The sequence below is a fragment of the Heloderma suspectum genome, chromosome 5 (genome assembly GCF_057233095.1).
Source record: "Heloderma suspectum isolate Gila_16-S chromosome 5, 16-S_ref, whole genome shotgun sequence".
Lineage (NCBI taxonomy): Eukaryota > Metazoa > Chordata > Lepidosauria > Squamata > Helodermatidae > Heloderma > Heloderma suspectum.
Window position 1 is genome coordinate 66,312,348 of NC_139462.1, and position 15,887 is coordinate 66,328,234.

Genomic DNA, 15,887 nt, shown 5'->3' on the forward strand with positions numbered 1-15,887 from the left:
GGTGGAATTCTCCAGCATCCCTAGTTGTGGCTATGGGGGCTGTCATGATGAGCACCTGCAATTCAAAATTTACCCCTACGCCACCAGGAGAAGAAACAGCAAAAACCCATGCAAAGTGTCACACAGTGAAGAGTGAAATGCAGAGTTGGAGAGGATGGGATAGTAAGAGCCTTCCCCAACCCCAGTGCTCTCCAGATGTGTTAGACTACTGTTCCCATCATTCCTGGTCAGTAGAGTCATGTTGGCTGTGGATGACGGGAGTTATGGCCTAAGAAGTCTGGTGGGCACAAATTTGGGGAAGGCAGGCCTAGACAGTGAGATTGCTGAGAAGACCTGGATATGGGAGGGTGGATTGTACAGGATTGGTTTGCTTAAAATATTTATATACCACCTTTCATTAAGGACAGCTCACAACAATCCAGCAATTAAATGTTGCCATAGGATTCTTCTCACTCATTCTCTTTGCACTCAGGTACAGACAGAACACAAACAGAAAGTACTGAGTGAGACGTGTGTGCGTCTATATTTGGGGCAGTTATCCCTTTAACAGTGCAGTCCTATATACGTCTACTGAATTCAATGGGATTTATTCCCAGGTAAGTGTCTATAGGATTGCAGCCAAAAATAACTACAGGTGGCTTGTTCCTTGGCCAGATGTTGCGTCTTTTGCATGATGCAGGTATGTGTACAAAAATAAGCAACTCTTTGGAGAGGCTTCAGACAGTGAAGCAGCAGAAGCAGATGCTTGATTCCCTTTTGAGATGTGTAAGCTGTACTGCCGTCTGGAGCTCACACATCTTCACCATAAGAAAGATGTGAGAGTTCTATATTTCAACAGTGGAGATAAGACTTAGAACACTATTCTATTCATTTAATTTTAAGATATTTACTCTGTCTTTTCTAATGCATATGCATTACTCACAGCAGTGTACTGTGATTAAAATCACAGTAAATCAGTAATATCAAGCAAAACAAAATAAAGGCAGGTACAGCTGATAAGCCATTTATCTGAAGGTTGTGTTTTATCTTCCTAGAAGACTAAAAGTCTTCCAGAATGAAATTGTCTTCCACCACCCACTGAAGACTATCAGAGAGGGGGGCGCCCAAGCTCTGTGGGGCAAGGTGTTCCACTTGCACCAAAGCACCAATCCTTGATTGTAAGAGTGGCTGGGAATGACAATGAAACAGCATTAGCAAGGAAATGAATTTGTGAAATGTCCTAGCCTACAGATTGTTAAGAGATGGGCTAAGTATCTGTGGGGAGTAGCTATAATTGGAAATTCTGCCCCTGTAGCAAGTTGGATTCTGACTATCAAGTTGGTCTGATAAGATCCTTTATTCTTATGTGGGTAGCCCATATATTTCACAGAGATTCCTTTCATGTAAGTAATCAGGATAGCTGAGCACAAACAGTGGAATGTTAGGAATGCACATTAATTAGAATTTAAATGATTGCTTAACTACCAAGCAGCTAGATAAGATGACATTAATTTCCTTTGCATTATATAATAATTTTTAACATTCTGTGTCTATTTCTCCTCCCTTTAACCACCCTTCCTCTTCAAATCCAAATTCCTACCATTTGGGCCTTCTGCCTCTACTGCTGTGGATCCATTTTCCAGGGTGTATTCCCTCATGTCCCCTGTCAAATATCTGTTTTCTGATGTAAAGATAAGCCTTGTCCTGTTTTAGATGCAGCAACTGCTGTCACTCAAGGATTGTCATCAGAAGAGCTGGGGCTGATGGGAGTTGTAGTCCAACACATCTGGAGAGCATCAGGTTGGGGAAGGCTGAGTGGTAACCCACCAAGAAAGTGATCTTGGGGTTGTGGTGGACAGCTTGATGAAAATGTCGACCCAGTGTGTGGCTGCTGCAAAAAAAGGCAAGCCCCACGTTAGGCATAATTAGAATAGGAACTGAGAATAAAACTGCCAATATCATACTGCCTTTATACAAATCTATAGTGCGACCACACTTAGAATAATGGGGACAGTTCTGATCACCGTTCCTAAAAAAAAAGATATTGTAGAGCTGGAAAAGGTGCAGAAAAGGGCAACTAAAATGATCGAGGGGCTAGAGCATCTGCCTTATGAGAGAAAGTTACAACAGCTGAGATTGCTTAGCTTGGAAAAAAGACGAGGGTAAGGGGAGACATGATAGAGGTCTAGAAAATTATGCATGGTGCAGAGAAAGTGGATAGGAAGAATATTCTACCTCTTTCAAAATACTAGAACCCCGGGTCATCCCATGAAGCTGATTGGTGGGAGGTTTAGGACAGATTAAAGGAAGTACTTCTTCACACAGCTCATAGTTAAACTATGGAATTCGCTACTACAGGATGTAGTGATGGCCACCAATTTGGATGGCGTTAAAAGGAGGTTAGACAAATTCCTGGAGGAGAAGGCTATCAATGGCTACTACTCCTGATGGCTATGTGCTACCTCCAGTACCAGAGGCAGTAAGCTTATGTACACCAGTTGCTGGGTAACATGGGCAGGAGGGTGCTGATGCACTTGTGTCCTGCTTGGGGGTTCCTGGTCGACAGCTGGTTGGTCACTGTGCGAACAGAATGCTGGGCTAGATGGACTCTTGGTCTGATCCAGCTGGGCTCTTATGTTCTTGAGTAGTCATTCCAGTTACATAAACTGGTGTGCTCAGATTAATAGAACGGATCCTGGCTGGAGTAAAAACACACAGATGAGAGTGCCCTGCTGCATCATTTACACACACTGATCAGTATTCAGTTCAATGCTACCGGTAATGTAAACTATATTGCACTAACATAAGTGACCTCTAACACAATGCCCATAGCATTTGCTGGCATGATGGGTTTTTCAGGGAAACCCATTGCACCAGCAAACACTATTGGTGTTGTGCTAGAGGTTGCTTACTCTAGCACAATGTGATTTAAAATAGCACTAAGCGGGATAATCCTCCAACTAGACATCCATGTGGGTGTGGAGCCTGATCTACTACTTCACAATCTCTGTGCCTGCAGCTGGGGAGAAGCATTTATAGGTGTTGTGGTCAGTACCGTATTAACTCTTATCCATCTTAATGTTTCCATCTTACAGCTGTGGTCCTGAGGTTCAGAGACAATTCATAGGCCACCAAGTGAGTGTAGAACTAAGCTGACATTTTAAGGCTTCAATCCTGTACATATCTATATGAGTAAATTTGCATAAGATTGTATTGTAAATTACTTGGATCTCCATGTTAATGAGTTACCCATTAACATCTTTCACCTTTCCATTACTCTGCTTTGTAAGTACGAAAATAAGCATTAAAAGGGTAAGTTTCCCTGCCACCCCAAACCAGAGCTTAGTTTGCGCATGGATTTTGGTCAGTTCTAAACGTCAGGATTCATCTCACTTCTGTATAATATAATCATGGATCATCTAGGGATGCATACACATTTTTCACTGAACCATTCCACATCCATTGGGGGACCTTCCAGGAAGGCTGAGATTTCCTTCATGGACCACTCAGATGTTGGGCCTGTTATTACCACGAAGTAGACTCATATCCATGAAAGCATGTGCTGCAATATATCTGTTAGCATTTAAGGTGTCACAGGACTCTGTACTTTCTGTATTTCAATCCCCTCTGACCTCACTGTTTACAATATTCCACACAACTATGTGCTTGGAACTCAGGATAACGCTTATGCATCTGATGATGTAGACTATAGTCCATGCTAGGTTAAGATGTCCTGCTGCCTGAGGCAGGATGGTGTGCTGCCCTCCTTCTCCTCTCTCCTTGCTCTAGCCATGGCCCACCTCTCCATCAATGCCTTGCTCCTTGTTGCGCAGGTGACCTTCAGGGCCACCTCACCCAGAATGCCTCATTCTGAGGAACGTCCCCTCAAAGCAAGGCATTTGGGCCAGGCAGACTCTCTGGACAGCTGTGCTGGCTGCTCCCCTGCTGTGGCAGACCCCGGCCCCCCATGGGCAGGCAGCGCTCCAGAGAACCACAGCAGAAGAGCGACCAGAGCAGCTCTCCAGAGCACCAGGAAGGCCGATACCTCAGAGCAAGCCTTGGCCAGCCACTCCAGAGAGTTGCACCAGGCTTCTCTTGCTGCAGCATTTGCCGTAGCAGGAAAGCTACGCTCTCCAGAGCAGCTGTCCACCTACACCTTACTCGGAGAGGTCTTCAGAATGAGACACAGGGCAGGCAGCAGTGGCTGCTCTGCGCAGCTGCACAGGCTGCTTTTGTATTGCAAGTCAGTCAGGGGGCTCATGCACAATCCACTGCCCTTCTAGATCCACCACCAGAGGTGGAGAATTCACCCTGCCCCATGGGAGGGCTGCCCATGGCTTATGCCATTAAAAAATGGTTAGTCTCTGAGGTGCCACAAGACGTTTTTGTACTGCAACAGACTAACATGGCTACCCCTCTAGGGCTCTTTGGGTTGAATCCAACGTTAGTCCCGCTAATAGACTCCTTGAAACCAACAGGTTTCAAACCTAAGTCAGACTAATGTTGGATACAACGCATTGCATGCAACCTTATGTTGATATTCAAGGAAACCTTGATCTCCGCCACCCACCACGTAATCGATTCATATGGCTGAAGTGGGGGTTCCAGCTTCCAGTCGACATTACTGACTGCCAGTACGGTCGAACTCGGGGGAAAGGACGTCATGCGAAATACGATCATGTTATCCGCGGGGCTGTTCCTCCACACGATGCGGAGACCCCTGGAGTCTTGAGGGCTCCAAGCCCGCTGCTGCTCCCCTCTTTTTCTCTCCTTCTCCCGCACACCACGTGGCAACGTCGAGGCTCGTTTGTGCGCCGACGACAGCGCGGCCTGCCTTTCCAGCGGAGCAGCCCTCGCCCTGAACAGACGCCCCTCGCAAAGAACCGGGGCAAGGCGACAAAGCCCGTGCGAATCACACCCAGGCTGTTGTCCCGGCCTCTCCCGGCCCTTGCACCGACGCCGCGGCTCGCAGGCACGTGCAGCGCAAGCCTACGCGGGTCTACTCGGAAGGAAGCCCCATGGCGTTCAATGGCACTTACTCCCGGGTGAGCATAGGATTGTAGCAGCCGCAGCCTAAAGCTCCCAAGCGCGGCGGCAGCAGCAACTGTACGATCTCTTTTCCTTTGGGCTGCTATAGGTCCTGCTTGGAGAACAGGCTGCCGTTGTTACCTGAGGCAGCCCCGCCTAACGCCGCGCCTGCGCCGTGCCTCCGCCTCATGCTCTTGCGGCCGGATCCTGGCCGCAGTGAGAGCGAAGGGAGGAGGCAGAGCAGGAGAAGGAGGCGGCGGCGCTGTTCCGAGAGAGTTGGGTAGCCACCAAGCCGGCGTCCTTGGAGGAGCCCAGGGGTGGCCGAGGTCCCCTGCACCTGGCAGCCAGGTAGGTCACTGGCCTGTGCACGATCGCGCGATCCGCGAAGCCGACGCGCGGCGGGCTTTCTCGAGAGTCAGGCGAGAGCCGTAAGCCGAGGCGCTGGCGGTGCTTTGGACTCGCCTTCCCCGTCTTCTTTCATTCCCGTGACGAGGCCAACGGAGGTCTTCCTGGGATCGTCATCCTCTTTAGCTAGGGACGAAGATTACGGCGTGCGTAAAAGGTACCGCCGCCGATCTGATTCCTCGAAATCGCGGTATTCTCACCCCACCCCACCCCACCCCACCCCATCCCCGGTGGCTTTGCCCAACATCCTTGTCACTGCATCGAGTAAGGAAACCATCGGTAAATGACCGGGGGGGGGGGTCAGGAGGAAGAACCCGGCTTCGCTGCGCCCCTCGAATGAAAACCAGCAAGAAGGACATGGCTCTGAACTGAGGCTTCTTTCTCCCACGGCTAAATTAAAAATCGATTCCCACCGCCATCCTTCAGCCCCCAGCACTGCCTGTCATGATAGCGAGCAGGGCTGATTCTCTTGGGATCTCCCCCCCCCCGCCCCGGCGAATCTCCTTCATTTGCACCCTCTTCCCTCCCTGCCTCTCGCTGTTCTTGCCGCCCCCCTGGCAGATTTTTTTTTCTCCCCAGCACGTCTTCGCATATCTTGGTAGCTTTTCATTCTGCCGCGTGCTGTGGCTTCGTCCTCGCATTTGCGACACGGTCTCGGTGTGTCAGGAGGTGAGAGAGCTCGCTCTCCTCACGAGGGTGCTTTAGTGCAGCGGCGTCTTCGTGTAATTCAGTTTCTGCCTGAGTTGGATTCTGTGGTTTTACCCCCACCCCAGAAATCAGGCCTAGAGGCGAAATGGGGGGGGGTAATAGATCTCTTCAGTCTCTCCTCCCCCCCCCCCCGGGTCCACGAGCCCCAGTTTCTTCCACACACTTTCAGAAGTAACTCCTCCGAGAACAAGACACGTACTGACGTCTCTTCGATTTCAGACGGGTTGGCCTTCCCGGGTGCCTGAAGCTGGAAATGTAGCCACGCAAGCGTAGTAGGTCTCTTATTGCTTCTGAGAACCATAAGTTAGACAGAAGATTTTGGGGGGGGGGGGGAGCCCGCGACAGGACTCGGCTGACTGGCGGGTAGTTGAGCGCCGCTGGCTGTTCTCGGCCAGTCGGCCTCCTCCTCCTCTCCAGCCGCCGCGCGCGTTTTCCCCTCGGGCTGGTGGGAAACAGGGAATATCTGATTACAAAGAGTCGAGGCCACCTTGGATCAGCAGAAGCCGTCGCCTTCCCGCGCCTCTCCCCAGGCCCGGGAGGCACCGCAAGGTGCCCGGAGGAGCTCTGAAGAGAACTCTTTCATTCAGAGAGGGAGAGCGGGACGACAGGTCCCTTTGTGGGAGGCGCAGCAGAGGAAAACAATAGGGGGCTTCTTGGCGTAGAAAACGGTTGTGGGGGCGGCGGCGGCGGCGGCTCCGGTGGGAGGAAGAGACGACGACGAGCCTTGTTCTCGTTCACACCCCCGGGAAGAAACGGGCAGGCGGGAAGGGTTGCCGAGGGGACGCCGGCGTTCTCCTGGGAAAGAGGCTGCGGCCCCCGGAGTAGGAAAACTGGGACATGCGCCTTGCTGTGTGCATGAACTCGTGTGGGGTGAAGGTGCAACGTCAGGCACAGACCCTCAAAACTCACACGCGCACGGTAGGTTGTGCCTGTGTGGTGTGCAGAGGGCGTCTGTGCAATAGACGGGCTGCTTTGGCGACAGCATCTCATGCCCCCTGTGGGGAGGGGGCAATCTTTTCTCTGCTGCAGCCAGCACCGCCTCGCCCCTGCCCGTCTAATCAGACGTAGTCCCTATCTGTCAGTGGGTTTGTTATTTTTAATTGGCCTTTTCTTTTTTTTCCTCTTCAGGATCCACCCAGAAACAAAACAAGCAATTAAAAATAAAAGCCTGGGAGGGTAATGATGAGGTAAGGGCGTTTTATCTTTTTGTTGCTGTTGATCTGAGGTGTAGCATGAGGGGTGGGGGGTGGGGAGAGACTCTCTCAAAGTGATTCTCTCTCCTGCTTGCAATTCCTCTGGAGTTTCCCCCCCTTGTTTTAACCACACAGCACTCCAGTCTAAAACACTCACTAGTTGTTAAGAGTGGAGTAGCTAATTGCAAATTTCTCTTCTAGGCAACTATCATTAACCAAACAGGGACCAGGGCAAATCTGGGTTAACCATTTTTTTTAATGATCAACTTGTAGTAACACTTTTTTGGGGGAGGGGGCCAACCCCATCTTGGGTGGTCTCTTAAAGGCAAGACAGTTCAATTCTTCTAAGTTCACATGTGCCACCCCCTTTTCTTTTTTTATTAGCACAAAGGACAAACCTCTTCGTTTGGGAAGTGCAGATTGAGAGCAAATAAAGCAAATGTACTATTGTCTTCCAGATATTTGAGGGTGGGAATTGTTTTCCATTTCAAAACCATACTTTTCAGAACCCCAATAACTTAAAATTTCATTTTAGCAGCTAGCCAGAGAGGCAATCGAGTTAATTGTTTGAGCTTAGACAATAAGATGTTGTTGGGGGTGGGGCGCATTGTCGGATTTATAAAAACTGTGTTGCTCCTGTGAGAACACTTTTTTAAGAGGTGTATAAGGAGGTGATTCAAGATGCTAAGGGTGCAATCCTATGTATGTTTAGACAGAAAAAGAAGTCCTACAGCTCCCAGCATTCCCCAGCCAGCCATGGTTCTGTCCTAAAACTTCTTCCTAGTGCCTTACTAGTGCCAGCCCCATAATTCTTCCATAACGACAGAGAGATGGCTAGGTTTCTATTCTAGGAAGGTGTTCTCTCCAACACTGCAAAATTGATTTTGGTGCCATGGGGTAACAGAACAAGATTTTGAGAAGAGGGTGGGGCATGTGTCACTGTTGCTCTGAGGTTACTATATGGATGCCGACCAATAAGTGCCTGTAACAATATCACCAATAATAATTGGTGACACATCACTTTGGTTTCAATAGCTGTGCTAGCAGGAGCAGAAATCACATTCAGCTGGTAACTCAATATGGTTTGAGTGCTGAGAAAATGAAAATTCTCACCAATGCATTTGTTATTGAGGATGGGATATCATGTGCATCTCAGATGAAAAGCAATTAACCAGTGCATTGCATGTTCTGTATTCAAGGGGTGAAAATTCAGGGCATTTTTGATGAAATAATTTGGGCTTGCTTCCCAGTAAATATCCCAGGATGTCCTAAGCAAGATAAACTGTTTATTCCTCTTTAATGGGGGAAAAACCTTTAAAATGCCATTTGTTGTATTCCTGCTATATATAGCAGTATTTGCTGCTGCTCTGTCTGTGGTTTGTTACTCAATTTGCCTTTTTGTATGGGTATTATTGACATCCTGACATTTGCGTACTGAGGTGAACACTTGTGGTGTATGAGAAGCTTAAGGCATCATTGTTCTGATATGGAAGCTTGTCTTGCAGTGTGAACTCCAAATTGCCTGTGACATTTTGCTTTTATTGCCTGTGGTAGGATCTCTGCATCTTTCACTCTTATTATCATAAGTACAACTGTATATTGTTCTAGATACTTTATTATTTTGAGAGACTGGGGATGACTATAAATTTAATTGTAGGCTAACTGGAATATTGTAATAATATAAAATAGCATGACAAAGGCAAACTATAGTTTACGTCTGGAGATTTCTCACTTTGCATGTGTATCCCTGATGGTTGTTACTATCAGAGAGCCTAGATAGATGAACCATTTGCTGTTCAACATATGCACTTGTAGTGGTGGGTTTGTTTTAAATACTATAGATGCAAACATAATGCATACATTCTCCCTTTGTTTTGTCTGTATGAAATAAAAGATAGTTGGTTTCACATATTCTAAGAAGCAGCGTCAGCACTGTACAAATATCTTACTCTACTTGTACTTCTGGTATAATGCTACTTTTTTTGGTGTACATCTCCTTTGCAGCAAGATGTGTTAGTTCCCCTCTAGAGCATTATGCTGGCATATTGGCTTTTACATGCAAAGCAGTTCTAAGTATCTGTGCACAACACGGGTGTGTAGGTGATACCTACGATGGGATTGTGAGAGTGAGCCTCAAGCATGCATATTTCCCCCCTACCACACTCACACCCTGTAATGTGAACCAGGGCCTATGTGAGGCTCACGACCGCACCCCACCGCATATTACCTGAACACCTGGGTTGTGTGGGAACTGGTCCTCTTAGAACCTCTTAGAATTGAGACTCCAGTTCGCTTCAGACTGGTTGTTCAGGGTGTTATCCCACATCCAGCAAAGTGTGTGGCAATAACCTTCAGTTTTATTCTTGCACTTAGTTATAGGTAGGAGACACCTGCTGAAACAAATTGAGCAATTGTGTTTTTAGGCTCCTGTGTACTTTGATATTCTCCTCTTTCTTAATAGCTGGGGACTATATGGTGAATATGCCTCAAGGTACACCTTGGGTAAGGCAACAGCATCAAAATAAAACCATTTAATTCTTTCTCCAGTTGTTGCGTTTCCGTGCTATGCCAAGACAAAGTACGCCCTCGCCTAAAGCAGATACAACTGACACAGGGGGTGAGGGGAAGCTGCAATAAACAAATGTGTGTCTTTCCTAGAGTGAACTTTCAGCAAGATGAAGGAACTTGCCCATAACCAAACCGATCTGAAATGGAATATTTATTTTAAACAACTGTGAAGTGTACCCTTTGCCTAACTTCAAATGAAGTTTGAGAAGCCCACTGCTCTGGTTAGACTGGAATTTTAAATATTGAGGCCTGGTACTAAATTTTGATTGATCTATGTCACATTTTAAAGGCAGCTGTTGGCGGGGCCACATCACTGTAGTGCTGAAGGAGTTGCACAGGTTACCAGTTGTTTTTTGGGCCCAATTCAAGGTGTTGGCATTGACCTTTAAAACCCTATATGGTTCCAGCCCAGTTTATCTTAAGGAGCGCCTCCAACAACACCAAGGATGCTGCTCAACGAGATCGGCCTCGGAAGGCCTTCTGTCTGTCTCATCAGCCAGGACAGCTAGGCTGGTGAGGACTAAGGAGAGGGCCTTTTCTGTGGTGCCCCCACTCTGTGGAATTCCCTCCCTAGTGACCTCCACCATGCCCCTTCTTTGATGAGCTTCCACCGGGCTTTGAAAACTTGGCTGTTCGGGCAGGCATTTGGGATGGGTTAGGGTTTTTTAGAGCAATGTTGTTTTGTTCAGTTGATTATGTAAATTTGTTGTGTTTTGTATTGTTATTTGTATTGTATGCCGCCTAGAGTAGCCAGGTAGCCATCCAGATGGGCAGCTAATAAATCTAATAAATAAATAAATAAATGTTATATCAGCTGCAGCCTACTCAAATGGGCATCTTAGTTTTTAAAACTGGCAGCTAAAATCTGCAGTTGGTCACCAATATGACTCTTAAAAATAATTTTGTCTCATCAGTCATTTTTGCCATACCATTTGTATTCTGCTATGAGACATACTCCTAACAAGTGTGACTTATTGTTGCTGTGCATGTATTACTGGTAGTCTTAAAACAACGTGTTCAATGGAGTTGTGTGTTCTAATTTGCTCCTTTGAGGATTGCTACATAATTTTTGGAATGAAAGGAAAACCAGTTGTGGCATATTGTGTTATGGAGGCATCTGGTAAGCCACCATGGGAACAGAGGGTAAAATCCAATGTATGTCCTACTCTGAGTAGACCCATTGAAATGAATGGGTCTTAAGTTAGTCATGACTAACTGAAGTACCATTCCTTTCAGTGGGTCTGCTCTAAGTAGGGCATTGGATTTTACCAGTATGCTGAACTTTAGTCTGATCACACAGGGCGATTCTTATGTTATGTTCAGAGAAGAGGACAGTGTAGCAAATTGGTGAACTCTTGTGAGCCAGGGAGCCCCTGTCATTTGCCATGTTTCTTGCTTGGTAGGCATATCTTTGCGGGACAGGGAGAAGGTTAGCTATGGAAATCTAGACATCTCTCTGCTAGCCTAACTTGCCATTTTTGAAATGTTTGCAGTCATACAGTTCCACAAACAGAACTGTGATACTGACGAGGAACTTCTGTGCCAATCGGGCAGCTTCTCCAAATCAAGATCTTATGGTACAGTTTTCCTCCTTGCCACCCCTATGCTTTCTTATCTCTTGAAAGGGGAAGAAGTGTCATATTTGCAGTTGTCCTTTTGTATCTCTTTACTTTGTCCCCATCTTGTCTTCTCCCACCTTGAAGATGTGATTCCTTTAGGTCAGCATTCTGCAACATGGTGACCTCCAGATGTTTTGGATTGCATCTCTCATCAGCCCCAGCCAGCATGGCCAATAGTCAGAAACTATGGGAGTTGTAGTCCAAAGGCCACCAGGTTGGGGAAGGCTGCTCTAGGCAGTACACAATAGGGTTGACTTTAAATAGAACACAATTCTATCCTAAACCTGTGAGGAAGGCAGTTTTCATTTAAATCAGTAAAACTTGCATTGAAGTACTATGAGTAGGATGGAATTATTAGACATACTAATGGATGCTTCTCTTGCTTCTTCTCACTTGTCAGTCCTTAATACAAGGCTGCTGAGAAGGATTGCTCCCTGTCTTATTCAGAATTGCCCTCGATTACAGAGGAATCTCCTTTATCGTCCTCATAGATCAATTAATTCTCCACATCACTGTAATGCAAGAATGTATTAATCACTTCCTCTTGGATCATTCATCTCCTACTTCCTTAACAGATGGATAGAACAGAGACTAACTTGTAGCATCCATGCTTACCTTGGACATAAATTGTAATTTGGGATTACTGGGCTTTTATGAATGTTATGCATGAGCGTGATATGTTTAGAATTGTCCATTATTGATGCACATCTTCAATATCTTTAAAACTGGTTAGTCTAGTAGAAGAAAATTTCATCTATCCAGTATTTCCTATTGCAACCAAATAATGCTCTTGTAAGTTAGATATCTGATTCTTAACTATTTTTCATGATCTTTTTGATTAAACAGCATATCGCTGAGCATACCTGCTGCTTTCCTAAAAGCTTTTTTGAGCCCAACCCATTGTAGATTAAAGAAGTGAATCCTGTGTAATGGAAACAATCTTTAGCCATAAAACCCCAGCTGGATTATGCAAACCATATTTTGGATTTGTTATTAAATGTCAACATCATTCAGCACAATTTATCTGGAAGCTCACCTGTAAAAGCTTGTGAATGGAAAATCCATAAGACCATGGTGGGAGATGAATAGGAAAGGTGAATTGTGGCCATGGAGAGTAACTAAAGCTAGGGGGTTTATCCATTTAGTTTTCTGTTGGCTTTTAACATATTCATATAGTGCCTGATGCTATCACTTTGCTTATCATACCAGCAATATATTGATTTTTAATGTTATCATAATTATGACAACATCTAAACAATCAACCGCATTTTCTCAACACCCTACCTACCAATCCACAATAAACCTCACTTTGCCATTGTTCTTAGGGATAGTAGTTTTCTTTCCCTAATAGTTAACCTTAATCCAACATCTTCATTTCTTTTTATCCTGCTCAAGAAGGTTTCCTTTAAATATTATTGTAACACAGGTCTACATTGTTGTGATAATACAGACTGGCAATAATGGTCTTTCCTTTGCAAGCTCTCCTCATATCTTTATTACCTTCTTTGTCCATGATGCACAATTTTGTAAAGCCTCTCCTAATACCCTGCTTCTTCTTGACAAGTGTGATAATTCATTTCACCACACACTTCAAGCTTCCTTCCTAGTCATTATATTCCATGTTTCATCACATCTTGGAGTTGAATTTTTATGTTTAATAAGTGTAGGATCCTACTTGTATTCTGTTGGTTTCTGGTCACCTTCAATTTGGAAACTTGTTTCTGTGCACCTCTTCCAACTGAAAACAAACCACTTAATTCCCCCCACCCCAGTATTTCACCTTAACATAATGTCTTGCATCAATACACTAAAAGGAATAGTAAAACTTTTTCAAGGCTATCAAAGAAAAGAAACTGCTTTGATGAATCCAACCTAGAAAAAGAAATATTATCTGAAAAATTTGTGAGAGAAGATTGTACATGCACATTAATAGTACAGTTATGTTACTGGGTTAGATGCAATCTAGCATGTAGTGGATGTGATTTGACTGATGACGCCTTCATCGGTAGGTTATTATTATTATTATGATTATTAAATTTATTAATCGCCCATCTGGCTGGTCACCCAGCCACTCTGGGCGATGTACAACATACAATAAAACAGTTTAAAACAATAAAATTCTACAATAAAAACATTTTCTAAAATACCCTAACCCACCCCAAATGCCTGCCTGAACAACCACGTTTTTAATGCACAACGGAAGCTCATTAAAGAGGGGGCATGACTGAGTTCCCTAGGGAGGGAGTTCCACAGAGTGGGGGCCACCACAGAAAAGGCCCTCTCCCTCGTCCCCACCAGTCTAGCTGTCCTGGCTGATGGGACAGACAGAAGGCCATCCGAGGCTGATCTTGTTAAGCGGCCTGTCTGGTGCTGCTGGAGGCGCTCCTTAAGATAGGCTGGGCCGGAACCATATAGGGTTTTAAAGGTCAAAACCAACACCTTGAATTTGGCCCGGAAAACAACTGGTAACCAGTGCAACTCCTTCAGCACTGGAGTGATGTGATCTCGCCGGCGGCTGCCTTTAATCAGGCGAGCCGCCGCTTTCTGTACCAGCTGCAGTTTCTGAACCGTCTTCAAGGGTAACCCCACATAGAGCGCATTACAGTAGTCTAAACGAGAGGAGACCAGGGCATGTACTACCGATGGGAGCAGATGGTCGGGAAGGTAGGGGCGCAGCCGCCGTATCAGATGGAGTTGATACAGCGCTGTCCGGCTCACAGCTGACACCTGAGCCTCCATGGACAGCTGGGAGTCCAAAATGACCCCTAGGCTGCGGACCTGGTCTTTCTAGGGTAGCCGTACCCCATTCAACACCAGGTCAACATCTCCCAACCTCCTCTTGTCTCCCACCAAAAGTACCTCGGTCTTGTCAGGGTTCAGCTTCAGCTTATTCCTCCCCATCCAGCCACTCACCGTCTCCAGACATTTGGACAGGGATTCTACAGCCAACCTTGGTGAAGATTTGAATGAGAGGTAGAGCTGTGAACTGTGCTATCCTCACGTTAATACTTGCCCATGATCAAATTGGGGATCAATAAAGAGAAATATCCCCTTCATGGATCACTGCCTTGTTGTGGCGAAGGGGCTTGCATAACTCAGTGAAGCCATAAGCTGTGCTGTGCAGGGCCACCCAAGACGGACAGGTCATGGTGGAGAGTTCTGACAAAATGTGGTCCACTGGAGAAGGAAATGGCAACCCACTCCAGGATTCTTGCCAAGAAAACCCCATGGAACGTATCACAAGGCTAAAAGAGATGACGCCGGAAGATGAGCCCCTCAGGTCGGAAGGTGTCCAATATACTACTGGGGAAGAGCAGAGGGTATTTCCAAGTAGCGCCAGAAAGAGTGAAGCGGCTGGGCCAAAGCTGAAAGGACACTCAGCTGTGGACGTGTCTGATGGTGAAAAGAAAGTCCGATGCTGCAAAGAGCAATATTGTTTAGGAACCTGGAATGTAAGATCAATGAATCAAGGTAAGCTGGAGGTGGTCAAATATGAGATGGCAAGATTGAACATTGACATCTTGGGAATCAGAGAACTAAAATGGACAAGCATGGGTGAATTTAAATCAGGTGACCATTATATCTACTACTGTGGGCAAGAATCCCTTAGAAGAAATGCAGTAGCACTCATAGTCAACAAAAGGGTGGGAAAAGCAGTCCTGGGGTACAATCTCAAAAAGGATAGAATGATCTCAGTACGAATCCAAGGCAAACCATTCAACATCACAGTAATTCAAGTCTATGCCCCAACCACTGATGCTGAAGAAGCTGAGGTTGATCGGTTCTGTGAAGACCTACAACACCTTGTAGAACTAACACCACAAAAAGATGTCCTCTTCATCATAGGGGATTGGAATGCTAAAGTACGAAGTCAAGAAATCACTGGGATAACAGGCAAGCATGGCCTTGGTATATAAAATGAAGCAGGACAAAGGCTAATCGCATTTTGCCAAGAGAACACGCTGATCATAGCAAACACTCTTTTCCAACAGCACGAGTGGCGACTCTACGCACGGACATCACCAGATGGTCAATATTGAAATCAGATTGATTATGTCCTTTGCAGCCAAAGATGGAGAAGCTCTATTCAGTCAGTAAAAACAAGACCTGGAGCTGACTGTGGCTCAGATCATGAGCTGCTGCTTGTTGCAAAATTTCGGCTGAAATTGAAGAACGTAGGGAAAACCATTAAACCATTCAGGTATGACCTAAATCATATCCCTTATGAATATACAGTGGAGGTGAGGAATGGATTTAAGGGATTAGACGTGATAGACAGAGTGCCTGAGGAACTATGGACGGAGGTCCGTAACACTGTTCAGGAGGCAGCAACTCAATCCATCCCAAAGAAAAAGAAATGCAAGAAAGCCAAGTGGCTGTCTGATGA

General features: G+C 46.0%; 1 protein-coding gene across 2 annotated transcripts in view; it reads left to right on the top strand.

Annotated features, from left to right (window-relative positions):
- Nucleotides 1-5,222: 5,222 nt before the first annotated feature.
- The window catches only part of FHDC1 (FH2 domain containing 1), a 59,973-nt gene continuing 49,308 nt past the window's right edge, over nt 5,223-15,887 (top strand). Inside the window, exons 1-2 of one of the 2 annotated variants that reach the window (XM_084856288.1) lie at nt 5,223-5,355; nt 7,249-7,307. The gene's annotated coding sequence lies outside the window, so the exon portion shown is untranslated. The remainder of the gene's footprint in view (nt 5,356-7,248; nt 7,308-15,887) is intronic. The other variant, XM_084856289.1, reaches the window with a different exon arrangement.